This window comes from Neocloeon triangulifer, unplaced genomic scaffold (assembly GCF_031216515.1).
Source record: "Neocloeon triangulifer isolate White Clay Creek 2 clone unplaced genomic scaffold, ASM3121651v1 ptg000022l, whole genome shotgun sequence".
NCBI lineage: Eukaryota > Metazoa > Arthropoda > Insecta > Ephemeroptera > Baetidae > Neocloeon > Neocloeon triangulifer.
Window position 1 is genome coordinate 138,945 of NW_026775562.1, and position 14,294 is coordinate 153,238.

The 14,294-nt window shown below is 33.8% G+C and overlaps 1 long non-coding RNA gene across 1 annotated transcript in view; it reads right to left on the reverse strand.

The window, feature by feature from the left end:
• The window catches only part of LOC132204391 (uncharacterized), a 125,067-nt gene extending 112,192 nt beyond the window's left edge, over window positions 1-12,875 (reverse strand). The window contains exon 1 of the long non-coding RNA XR_009442522.1: window positions 12,641-12,875. This is a non-coding gene — a long non-coding RNA (uncharacterized LOC132204391). The remainder of the gene's footprint in view (window positions 1-12,640) is intronic.
• Between the last annotated feature and the right edge of the window lie 1,419 nt (window positions 12,876-14,294).

The following is a 14,294-nucleotide window of genomic DNA, read 5'->3' on the forward strand; positions in this document are numbered from 1 at the left end:
TGCTCGGGTGCATTAGAGAGCCAGACAGGCGCTCAGACGTTTGCCCCCGCTGAATTGTCTCGATGTTTCATTTTTTTTCTCCCTTTGCTCTCTCGGGCGACGCCGCCACGCGAGATGTCAATGTAAATCATTAATGGCGAAAAGCAGATTGTGTGTATGGGAAAATCTGCGCTACTTTTACGACCGGCCAAGTACATGCTGGCGCACATACATTTCGCGCAATCGACCAAACTAATGGTCTGGCGACTGCGATAAACGAGAATTTTCTCATCGAGTCATCGACAGACACTTTCAACGGACACGAAAGGGTGCTGTGTTTTTCCTTTTCCTCATCAATCTTATATCAAATAAAAATCAATGACGTAACAATTTACTTCCAAAATCATTCATCAATCTTTAAATTATTTTACAATAGTAGTGCAATTTTAATAACACAAGTTTGGTCATATTGGAAATAATTATAGCAAATTTGTTCACAATTTCTTAATTTGTTCGATTTTTATTTTAAATTATGATATTATCCTTTCAAAATGACGCAATATTGGGCATAAACTGGAAGAGAAGTTACTTTTTACACTTAAAATCTAAAAAATACAACAAGTTCAGAAAAGTGCAATATAATATTCCCTTTCTGGTGAAATTTATCGCAGGCTGCAACCTATACTGCCAGAGGAAAAAGAGATCAAAAAGTTTCTGAGAGAGGACGAGTGCAAAAACAAGCTATAAATAACAAACGCGAAAGAGCGAGAGAAAAGTTTTGCCTTTGTATATTTGATTTTGAGCGTGCATGACAAGTACAATGGAGGAATACTTTGCAGTATAAGCTGGCAACGTAAATCAAATTATATTGTGCACTCGGACTAGCTATGCAGTGCGACTTCAGAGAAGAGCAAGAAGCAGAATTTCTTGAGAGGAAAACTTGGTTTCAATAACAAATCGCAATACCAGTTTCGTTGCAATAACATTTATTTTCCTAGCCATAGCTGAAATGATGTGGAAAGGATTCAAATAAAAATTATGAAAAATGTTGTACATTGGAAATTAATTAATTTCAAAACAATTGGTTTCTTATTTTGTTAATTTCACTTGTTTTAGTTGGGTGAAGTTAGAATAAATTTGAATTCTCATTTGGAAATTTGTTACATCGAATATTTTTGATTTTTTTTTTCAATTTAAAATTTGCAGGAAATAAAATGAAATTTATTTAGAAAGTTTTAATTGGTGAACCTGAAAAAATTTTAAATTTTAACTCAAATTCCAGTTTTTGTACATTTTGCCTCTTTCTAGATTCTTCTGTTTCCAAAAAATAAAAATAACCAAACAACCAAAAAAAGTTGCACTTTACCTTTATATCAAGTACATTATAAATTTTGGACTGGTTATTAAATTACAACCCAAATAAAGAAGAATTTATCATTTTGTGCTTAGCACGAGTTGCTCCTTCGCAATAAGCAACTCCATAGTTAACTTGCTCACACATACCCGCGCCAAGGTTTTAGCAATATATTAATTAAATTCCATAATTTAATTCCGGCCATAATGAAACGTAATGGCGGCTGCTGCTGCAAACAAAGCGAGAAAGAGAAAAGCGACTTAAAACTTTGTCTTGTTATTACATATGTGCGTAAGTGTGCATTAATTTGGAGCAAAATAGAGTCGGCGCGGCGTGTGCGGTGCCGCACAATGGCTGGATTAAAACATTTGCAACGCTCTCGCGACCATATTTTCACGCAACAAAGCGGCACTTTTGCGGCGCGGGATAATAAGTGAGCGGGTGGAATGACGAATTTCGCGTACTGTTTTGAAGAAGTAGCGGGCGGAGAGACAGACAGACTTTTGTGCGCTTGCTAAATTGCGTGCACAGTGCGCTAATTTTATAAACTACTGGCAAAAACAGTACTTGCATTTTCAAGAGCACAAGTTTGTAATAATTATCAAAAGTTTTGACAGGGGAATTCAACGAATCTGCTTTTCTATTAGATGAATATTTTTCAAGTTAGATTTTTCTTTGGGAAATTACAACTGAAATTTTAAGAATGGAATCAAATTTGTTTAAACATTATATGAAAGTATTTTACTTAAAATACTTAGCATAGTTAAATCGTAAAAAAATTTTAACTATTACATAAAATTTTTTATTGATTTTATTAATACCGTTATTTATTTTAAATTAATTATAATTAGCACTTAATAACAGGGTTAAGAATGTATCCCAAATAAGTAGATTAATAATCATGATTTTGTTTTGAAATTAATTGTTTTTTATATTTTCGTGGAAGAATTTCACAAGGGTTGATTTGTGCTGATTTGAGGAAATCGGCTTTTCCTTGATGGATTTTATGAGTTGTCTATTATTTAATAAAGCAAGATACTTTTTTGTAAACAATAAACAACTCACAATAAAACCCATCGAGGAAAACCCGATTTTAAATTGTATTTTGTATAAAACTTTTCATAAAAAGCTGTTGTAATTTTTAACAATGTAAATGACTGGCAGGCTTCATCATTATTATTTCAGAACTCCTATAACTTTGGATTTACTTTTCGTACGTAGGTGTCGTTTCTGCCTTGGCAAATCCGTGCAGCTTTTCTATTGTTGCGGCGGCAAGTCTTGTAACAAAAGGGCGTGTAAAGTGTATAAATTCTCTTGCTTTTGTGCGCCGCACTGTTTAATGGAATACATGGTGCACATGAAAAATGATTAATACCGTTGCTTGGCAAACTTCTCTCTCGTTCATATACAAAAGACGAACAATTTAGACAACGATGTACGACGACAACACAATATAATATGTAAGGGAGATAACACGCGCTCGGAATTAAAGCCATAACCACAGCCGGGCGATGAAACGAGTGTGTATAAATTTGTTTATAAGAAGAAGATCTGCTATAAATTCATACAAATCCCGGACGCGATTTTATCTCATTCTCCCGGTTGCTAATTATATGACAAAAGTTTCTCCCGCTTTGAAAGCTTTGCTCTCTCGGAATCAACTGAGGAGTTTGTGTGTTGCTAATGACATGTTCGCGCTTTGAGGATTTTAAAATCATGGTAGTTTACTGAAAGCAAGTCAGAATCAGATTTTGCAGCACATTGCAATAGTTGCACGACAAGTTGTGAATTAGATCTAAATAAACGTAGTCAGCTTCAGTAGGAAAATTTTCAATCTCGCTTTGATCCTTTGATGTAATGGAAAGCGTTGGAATATGGTTATCTACTTTTTTGTTTAAAAATTATTTTGCGCTGAAAATAAGTTTTCTTATTGCCATTTTTTTTCATCATTTTGATGTATAAAAAAATTAAATAGAATGAATATTGTTGTTGAAGTATTAAGAAGGAATTAATAAGTGTAGAATTGATCCTCGGCTATTCATCGACTAATTTTTGACAACCTCATTGTACTTTCTACTGGTGTTTTTGTTAACAGAAATACAGAGCAAGAAATTTGTGGTTTTCTCTGTAACTAAACACAAGCGAGAAACAAAAAAAGACTTGAAAAAAATATACAAAATTAGAAGAAAATAAAAATAATCAATATAAACCCAAGTTTGAAATTTAATCAAAAACTGACTACAAGATTTTCAGTTATGCAACAAAATCCTAAGCAGAAAGTAATTAATTCCAGACATGTGCGAACGCACAACTTCTCTCTAGTTTATCATGTGAAAAATTACAAGATTCATTACCTCCTAATGGCAATAAACATCCGTCGACAATAAGGCACACACACATGCTCGGTACATACTTCTAATTGAATTATGAACCTCGGCCGCAACTTGGCGCGCTTGTAATATCACATACCTGTGTTCGTGCATACGATAATAAAATCCACGCAGAGGCACGACCCGTCCACGTATGTATCTCTCGTCGGATTTATTTATTCAGCGACGGGGCCCGGAAAGCAATAAGCAGCGATGAGACATCACATTATTTGTAATATGTTTTGTGTAATTTAACATGCGCACCGACCAGTTGTGTATCGATATGGAGTCCGTTGGAAGACAAACAAGATTTCTTCCCGGGCACCGCTGGACACTGCGGCGATTATGTTAGGGCACTGACTGCGTGTGAGAATTGATTGTGTGCTCAATTGGGTGGTGGAAGTTAATTTCTAAGGTCATGTCATATTGTCTGAAATTTTCATAAAACAATAATGGAAATGCTTGTAAATATTTCCAAAACAATTACCAAGGATGAAGACAAAAATTGTTGGATTATTAAAACCCCAAAGGTTTCTCAAATCCAGACCTTATGAAGCACAAAAATGGCGGTGAACTTTTAAATCAAATTAAATATTGATGTAATGATGTTTCAATTCTGAAATTATCAATCGGCGCAATGGAAAATATTAAATAATCGTTCTTTTTAACCTATTTGTTGCAAATGAATCGAAATTTCAAGCACAATAGCTTTTAAAAGTTCATACTAAGGTTATAAAATAACAGGAAACAACCTATTTGACGCAAAATTTCTCCCTCATTTAAGTAAATTACAACCTGTTTTCACCCATTTTATTTGCACCTATTATCAATTATATCCAATAAAGCATTGTAAATTAGAATAAAATTTACATAAAGAATTATATTCCACGAACCGCCACTGAGATGCTTTTATATGCATGCGAGAGCCAAGATGGACGTGGGTGGGTACAAATAATTTATTACTGACTCACGCCGCTTGTCACGCCACGGGCAAAACAGCAACAGATTGAAAAAAGTAATGATCCTCCATTACCAAATGATGATTGGAATGAAATGATGAACAGCATACCACGCCGAGCGCTCACAAAAAATTTTGTTTATTAAAAGCGCGAGAGCATTTCTCTCCCTTTCTCTCGCTTGCAAATTGCACCGGCGCGTAATTATAAAAATATAATGAAAATAAAAATAATACGAGCTGGCTCGATACGTTTTAACGTCACTTTTTGTAATTGAAATTCATCGCGCTGCCGACGAATAATAATGATAATGCGTGTCTGCACGACTGGCGATGAGAGTATTTTGCATGATCGGCGCCCCGCACACAGTATTTTTCCATTTCATTACGTCGCATCGAGACGAATTAAAAATATATATGCGCAAACACGAGCGAGCTGAGAGAGACGCGCCCTGCTTTTGAGCGCAAATCATTGTGCCAGTAATTAAAATTGAGAACTTTGCATACTTGGTTGCGGATTGGAAAAACGTCCTCAGTCGGTTGGTCGAGCAATCTGCAACCAGCCGCGGTGAAATACGTTTTCTGGGCACGTCTCAGATGCTCTTTGTATTTAATTAGTGCTGGCTGGCAGCTGCCTTGAAAATTAATTCCCAGGTACAATTTTATCTGCACTCAGAAATTCCAGTCTCAAAGGTTGTACGCTCATTGAATGTGAAAATAATTGATTGAATTTTATAATATATATTTTAAATTAATACAGAAGGTAATTAAAATTAAATACTAATTGAAATTTATAATGAGACTAAAATAGGGGTCATTTGTATTGTAAGAGTTTTATTGATTTTAATTCAATAAGATTTATTCATAGTAATTTAATTTTTATTTGACTAAATCCCCACTGAAAATTCCAAAACTGATTTTCTTCATTATCCTTTTTAAATTATGCATCGTAAAAATATATTTCTTATAGTTAAATTGTACATATATTTATTAATTATAAGACTAATTTTGAGAGTCAATTAAAATCTCAATTAAATTTGTTTTCATTTCATTTTTAAACTGCTTTGTGCGACCTTGTTGATCCAAAAATTCCCAGTGTGAATCATCTTATTCCACCGAAAGAATTCCTCATCATTACGTTTTCCCTTTTAATTTGAAAATTTTACGAGGCTCGTAAATTTTCCGTGCAACACCAGGCACGTTAATTGCAGAAAGATTTTGTTTGCACATTTGATACGCAAAATAAATTACAATCATTTTGCAACATAATTTATAACGCAGCATAAAAAGTCTCCCGGGGGAAGTGGGTCGTTGTCGTCGTGTGGTGTCTGGGGATGCGTACGGAGAGGATTAAGAAAAGAGTGAAAAAAAAAATCGTCGCCAGCTAGTGTGTGGTATTATTTTTCTCATTAAACTTTCAACTGCCACGCCGCGTCATAAATTTAATTCTTGCTCTCTCTCTCTCTCTCTCTCTCTCTCTCTCGCAGCCAGCGTTTTTTGATGCTGATTACGTGAAAGCTGATGCCACATAAAAAGTAATTCATTAAATGTCATAAAATATACGTAAGGCGCATTATTCCTTTTCCACTTTGCTTAGTACGGACGGCATCACTTACACGCGCGCTCGCCCAGCTCGTGCAAAGAGTGAGTTTATTCGGGCTTGGGTGGTCTTTAAATTTAGCCAGTCGGCCCCGACGAGCAACACAACAAGCGCGTCTGCATAGGCGTTTAGCATAGTCCTCGGGCGTTTGGAGAAAAGTATGAAATGAAGTTCTCGCCAGGGCAGTGAACCAACTAATTTAATGGAAACCAAATCTGGTAATTAATTTGCAGGCAAATTAAAAGTTTTGGTAGAAAATTTATACGTCGATTAAATTTAATGTTAACTTTAAACTTAGTAAATGAGGATAAAAATAAAAAATTAATGAAAATTCAATAAAAACAAAATAGAATAAACTTCTCAGCAAAATACTTGCGATTCTTCTGAAATTAAATTTAGAAGCAAATTGATTAAAATTTGTATGCGAATAATTTATTTAAAATTGTTTAATGTGTTAATTTTAATTAAAAAATATCCAAACAATTGGACAATAATAAAAATTAAACGGTTGCAAATAAATATGTAGTTAAATTTATTTTTTTTAATTAATTATCAGAGGTAATTTGGTCACTTTTCCTTATCAATTAATTGAAAATTTTGGTATCTTTAATAAGATTAAAAAAAAAATTAAATGCGTTTTTCTTTTTAAAATTTGGTGCTTTTTAATATTATTTTAAAATTAATTTCCAACATGATTTTTACACTGTCCCACGTCATCTTACAACCGGGCAGGGCATGTTCGCTCAAATTGCCTCAACGAACGAATATATGTGTTTGTACGCGAGCACAAGTGTATGTACAGAGCCACACATGCAGATGGGTTGAATGGCATTAACTAACACGAGGCTAAAAGTCGTAGCCCGCAATAGCTCAGGCGCTAGTGTAAATATTTTGGCTGCACACACACATGCCGCAGAGCCAGTTGACCGGCGTGACTGATGAGAATTTGCAATTTAAGCCGCCTATGCTGCTGCACGACGTCCGCTCTCGATTAATTTATTAGCAAACACCGAGCGACACCGGCCGCCAGATCAAACAATTAGGAGACGGCGAGGCCTAATTGATTTCTGCCCTTTGAACTGCGAGGTTTGGTAATTTGGGCTGATTTATACAAAGGCGACGGGAATTAAGCAATCTCAGACCGGGAAATTGGATTGGGGCGTTCTTTTGATCTCTGCGAAAAGTCAACGGAATTTTCATTTCAGCGAGCTTAAAATGAGGAATTCTACCGACTTTCTCGCTCCAAAAATAAATACCTCAATTTCAAATTTTTCCTGTGGTGACGGCGGCAGCAACAATGAAAAAGATGGTATTGAGTTTTTTTAATCGACTTCAAATAAATCAGATTTGGTAGTGAGCTGATTTATTTATTTAAATTTAATAGTAAATTGCAGAATTCATGGTGTTGGATTTTGGGTTAAAAGAGCTGCATTTCATTTAATTAATTAAAAAAAATTTAAAGTTAAAGTTAGTGATTAATATTTTGTATGATTTCTTTTTAAATAAAATAAAATTCAAATTCAACCGTCCTTAAAAGTAAATTCTTGGCGGGATAAAATTATTGCCATTCTGTTCAGTAATTTAAATTTAACGTTTTTTTTTTTGCCACCAATTAAAAAAAGTCATGAAATATTTTCCATTCACATCCTCTTGATCTCTCACAGCACGGGGCAATTCAGCAACAAAATCCAGAATGCTCCGTAGACCGTAAAAGTGCAAAATTAATATAAATTAGCATTTTTATTGCGCCCATTAGCCGCTATTACTGCGCGTCGGACAACAACTTTGCAATTCTCGAGCTTTCATGCAAGACGGGACTGTCTGCAATTGAAGACAATCGGGCGCTCGCATTCTTCTTTGGAACCGAAACGGGCGAAGATCGTTTGGCGCATCGTAAATTCCTGGGCAGCTGCTTTTCTCGGTCAGGCACGTCCTTTGCTCGTTCTTTTTTTTTATTATTGAAAAGTCTCCACTTTTCACATCATGATTATAATTTTTATGGGCAATTTGCTTTGACTTTTAATGCTTGTACAGCGGGCATATAAAGAAGAGGATTCTATTATGGACGTATAAAAGCGAATTTATACTTGCAGCACGCAGGACCGGTTTTCGCTTCTTTTTTTCAGTTCACCGAGCATCAGTGTCCGTCTTTCCGTCCGTAAGCTGCTGACGGCCGAGCTCACGAAAAATCAGGAGGCAGTCCTAATTTTTATTCCGCTCTTATCCGCGCTTAATTTATTACGCATTTTTCGTTCCCTCGATCAAGCCTCCTCTCGGGAAATTATAGATGGACCTAAAATGAGCGGCATGTCCATCTCTCGTACGTGCGGTATAATTACTCCGCTTCGGCAGCAGGTTGTTTTCGTAAGTGAAAAAGCATGTCGATCATAATTTCGGTGTGATTAATGTGAGAGAGAGCAAAGTGCAGCCCAAAGAAGGCGAAAGTCGAGATTGAGAAATATACATATTTTTTTATATATATTCCGGTCTGTACTGGGAAAAGTTCAATCACCTTCCAGAATTTTTATTCATTCTTTTATAGTTTATGACACGATAAAATGCTGTTAATTAAGGACGAAAATATTAAATTAGACTCTAAACCCGCCAGCTTTATTATTATTGCCATTTGCACACACCAGGTGCTTTTTTCACTTCACAGTTAAATAATTTTTATCATGAATTATTGGTAGTAAAAAATTTAAGTGGACTTCACTGATATTACAATATTAAAAGCAAGGACCAAAACAAAAATGTCTGATTTACACCCACATGAATATAATAATTATAAAGAAATAATTCAGAAATTATTTTATATAAAATCATATAAAATTTATAAAAAATATTAAAATTCAAGTTTTTTAATTAAGAAGAATGCCTCATTTTTTTAAATGCCTTCCATTATTGCAGTTTAGTTGCCCAATTTTTAAAATAAAATATAAATAATTTATTATTGACAGGGAAATATTGAATGAATGGAATCACTTTAGCCAGAATATGTGGCCTGCTTTGCTATTCAAAGGACTCCTTGATTGTAAAAGTAAAAAAATCTTTTATAAAGTGTTCAAAATTTCTAATTTGTCCAATAGTTGTTGATTCAGATTGTCAAAAATGGCTTCTATTGTTGTTAACTTTTGACTTTGATAAGAAGTCTTTATGATAAAATAATATAAATATTTAATATTTTTATTTTAAAACATTTAACTCAATATTTTTTTACGTAAAATGTGTAATTGTAATGGTAATTAAAGCCACATTATTTGAAAATTGAAAATTAAAGAACTTTAATTTATCTCTAATTTCACTAGTAATTGAATTAAATTATACAAAAGTTTAGAGTTTATAATGTCTGCTGTTGCAAATTGCAAATATTTATGAAGAGCAACGATATTATTTTCAAAAGTGGTTTACGCTTAACAGTGAATAAATTATTATCCAATATTACTTATGCCGTTTTCTTTAAATTGCTGTTAGACGCAGCATACATAATGGAACAGTTCAATAACTTTTAGCACTTAGGAAGAGTGTAAAAAAAAACTTTTTACCGGCTGCGTCATCCGACCAATAATTTAGCACTCTCGGGTGATTTCGCATTTGCCGCGGCGAGGAATAAGTAATCGATGACGAGCCCGAAGAGCGAGCGAAATATGTGTCCTCCTCGGATAAAGTTTCATTTTGACTCTCTCGTAATAAATGCTAGGCGGCGAGCAATAAAATAGAGGGACGAGATGTGATTTTTCCCATTATTATTGCGATATCTGTTTTCGAGAGTGGAAGAGGATCGTTTTTTTTGTTACAAACGTGTGGTGCAGAAAGGAGAAGGATTGAAATATAATATCGCATGATTTCACCTCAAGATTATACGAAAAAGCGCTTCTCTCGAGTCATAAATTTTCTTCCCGTACTTGAGAAGATGCCTATACAGAGGAAACGTTAAAAATTTTATGACTTTTATTCGGTAAAAAAGAATAAAAATAAAAGTGGTTAAGTAAAAACTATACAAATTGAATGCATTCATTCTCGCTTTGAAGTTTTTTTTTTTTGCTGCAGGTGACATGAATAAAAGTTAGAATGAATAGTTTGGCTTTTAATTTTCTCAGCGCTATTCGCTTGTGACCAACGACCATACAAAACCGCGACGGAGAGTCAATCAACCGCACAAACAAGAGCCCATTCAGCCTTATAGACAGTCAGTTTTTCTTTCACATGTTGAAAGGCTGTAAAAAATATTATATGTTCACGGTTAAAAAGCTAATTGCTGTTCCAATGGGGAAAGTTTTTTTTAAATTACTTTCAATCTGTAATTTACTTTCAGTTTTAAGTTCAAAATATATGGATTTTTTTATTTGAAAACGAAATAAAGTTTGGGATACAAGTAAAGAAAACCAATCAATAACTCCGTTATTAAACTTGTAATTAGTTTCTATATATTTGAGCTATTTGAGAACTCCTTATTGCCACAATAAAATCAAGTTTTAATAACAATATGAACAATAGGAACCATTTTTTGCAATTATTGGCAAACAATTGGAATTTATTTGTCCACACGGTTGCAAATACAATGTTTGACATTAATTCAATTGTTGATAACAAATTAATTAAAAAAAGGAACTGTTGAATAAAACGGCACCACCACTAGCAAGAATTTTTCTAAAACTTCCGAGATCAAAAAGACCCCATCCACATGCTAAAAAAAAAAAATTAATAAATATGTAAAATAAAATAAATCTTTCCTTTTTAAATTTTTACAGCTTTTTACATCTTCGTGCGGACCATCAAATTAAGGATGATATTGTTTTAAAATCAAAGAAGAATGGTTTTAATTTAAAGCCCAAAGAGAAAAATTTAAGATCAACCGGGCGCTGCCTTCTGCACCACCATTAAAGGTTTTTTTTAGTGTATTTTTTTTTCGATGTAATGTTCCATGAATAGAGAATAAATATATTACTTAAATTACTCCATATTAAGTGTTTTTAAATAACTGTACTTTAAAAAGATTAAAATTTCAATCAGCATTAATTTTTCAGTTTTTGTTCCTAAAATTAAAAATTTTTATATTACACAGATCATGTTGTACAGATTTTTCTATTAATTAGATTAATTTTGAGTAAAACTGTTACAAAAAACAATAAATACAAATCATAATTAATTGTATTTTATTGTTTTTTTTTGTAATTTTTATTTTTCCCTCTTAAATTTTCTGCCTTTCTGATACGAATTACACTTTTGCATGCTTTTCCAGCCTTTTCATAAAAAATGGGACAGGGGTGAGAGCAGATCGAGAGGTGATCGAGCGCCAAGCATGCATGCGACCAGTGCAGGGTCCACTGGTCACCGCGGTGCTGTTACTAATTGATTCCGCTCGAGCAAACCTGCCGGCTGCTCTTCTCTCTCTCTCAGTTATTAGGGTACACACGTACACAGAAAAGACTCAAAGAGCAGCTGCCCCCGTCCGAGAGAGCTATATGGTGGCAAGTCAAGTAGAACTTCACAACGAGCCGCGCCGAAAGAGTTCGAAGAAGAAGAAGAAGGGTTTCTTTTTTTCCGATTTTTTTACTCTGCCTCAAATTGATTTCCGTGCCAGACAAAAGCAATCGCAAAGTATGCCCGACAAACTATAAAAAGAAGTGGAAAAAAACTACTGTAACTAAAATTGACAAAGGCCCTGAGGCAAAAGACTTGCTAAGTACTGCAAAAATTTGTGATTCAAAAATATTAGAAACAACTCGTATCTTTTGTAATTGTTTTCACGTTGCTAAAATATAAATTTTAATTTTCAATTTTTAAAAATATGCGCTTGAAGAAACTATTCAACTGAGAAATTTTGTATTAATATAATAACATTTCAATAAAAATATGACAGTATAATTTTTATATCTTATTTAGTATTATTAAAATTTTAGGTGCAATCAGTCAACATATTATTTTACATTCAACCGTATCTCTTATTGTGCCAATAAATTAAGAAAAAAATCCAAAAATTCACATAAAAACTAAAAGTTATAATTACTAGAGCTTCCGAACAAACGTTTTTTAATAGTTTTAATGTTAAATTTTTCCCCAAATTTCAATAATTTTCCATAAATGAGAACAAGCCCAAAAAAAAAACATCTATATTTGAACAAAAGCCGCTAGGCCGCTAGGGGGACACGTGTTGTATTTTTCAATTATGTAACATTTTAATTTTAATTCTATTTAATTCCCTTTCCCTATCCGAAAAGTTTCCAACTCAAACAACGATTTCTATTCATCCTATAGGACATGTTAAAATGAAAAAATAAAATAAATAAATGCCAGTATTGCAGGCCGTCCTGCCCTTTTCGAAGTTCCAATGGTAAAATCCTTAAAATCTTACATTATCCGTTTTAATAGATTAGAAATCCTACCTTTTTCAGCTACAAACGCATCCTGAAGGTTTCCTGGTTCCATTTATCCAGCCTGGGAGATGAGAGATCTTCAGCAACGAGTGTCCATTCCGGATTTCCCAATCTCCTGGTCCTCTTCTTCACTGCCCAGTGCCGTCTCATCTGCAGGTCGTTGAGGTCGTTTTTCACGAATAATGACACTAAATGAAACGTCCGCCAACGATGTGCACGATATTAGTGTCCCGAGGATTGAAATTCGGTTCCAAAACTGTCCAAAATGCACTGAAAATGTCAAAAATCCGCACATCATGATTGTACATACACAAAGTGAATTGGAGGGAAACTACAATCGTGTGTGCATCGTTGCAATTGTCTCTCGCTTCTCAGCCAATCAAAGGCAAGGTCGAATTGGGCACGGGCGGGAAAGAAGGAAAGAGGAGAATCACAGGAATTTCAGCGGGCGTTTGGATAATCAGACCAGGGCGCCAAAAATTATCATCATTTACGTTCACGCGGTATGGTTTCTGTTTTAACTTTATGATGAACCTGCGAACGTGGATTGAAAGGAGAAGCAATATTTAAGCTTTGCAAATTTCAATGGCAAGAGAGGGTTGGATGAGATTTTTATTGCAAAAATTATCAAATTAATAAAAATATTATGTAATGTTTATTTTTCTTATAAAAAAATCCTTCTGCTGCAAAATCTAATAATGCGCAGTACCCAAAGAAGATGCGCATGTATATCACAATACTTTTGGGCTATTTCCAAAATAGCTGAATATGCATATAAAAAATTTTTAATGAACAAAGCAAAATGAATAAAAATTTCTCTGAAAAAGGTTTATATAAACAAAATTTTTAATTAAATTATTCACTAAGAGAATAATCACAAATTACAACAAAAAAGATGTTTATTTTAGCATAATAATGATATCGTTATCTAATGAAATCATGAAATCTTAATTTATTCTTTCAAAGTGTCAAAATTATTTTTATAATTACTCTTTTTGCGTACATCATATTTTACAACAATATAATCTCTCAAAAGAATTTATTTTGAAGTGAAAAATTTGTTTTATATAAAGATTTAAATTAAAATTGCTTTTTTTTATTCGGATCTTCACTAAACAAGTCGTCAATGACAAAAAAAGTATTAAAAAAATATATTGTTTTGTATCAGTTTGGTTATTTTTTTACGGATATGCAGTACTTAAATTATTTTGAAACATAATTTAAAACAATTTTTCCAAAATTTGACATAATGCATAATAGTGTGTGTTTGTGTAACTTTGAACATTTTTGTGTGAATTTTTTTGCTCTTTAATAGAGGATAAAAGCTTTTCCTCGGGGTGGTGTGGGCCGCCCCGGATGATGAATTTCTGCATCTGGTTCCTGCTGCGGAGGCCGCCCGGTGAAAAATTGAAGTGCATTAATCAAAAATGGGTTTATCTCCGGCTCGCTCGGCGCAGGCAGGGGTTTTGCTACAATAGAGACCCAGCCCATGGTGCTGTCTCGAGTTTCAAAGCACGACGGGCTGCGCTTCGCTGGTGCTCCGGTGGGTAGCAGCACTTCGAAGGCACCAAAATTATTTTGAATCAAATTTTTTTGTTTGAATATAAAATTATTTTAACTACTTTTCTAATATTTAAATACATTTAAATATTTAAAGAAAGTA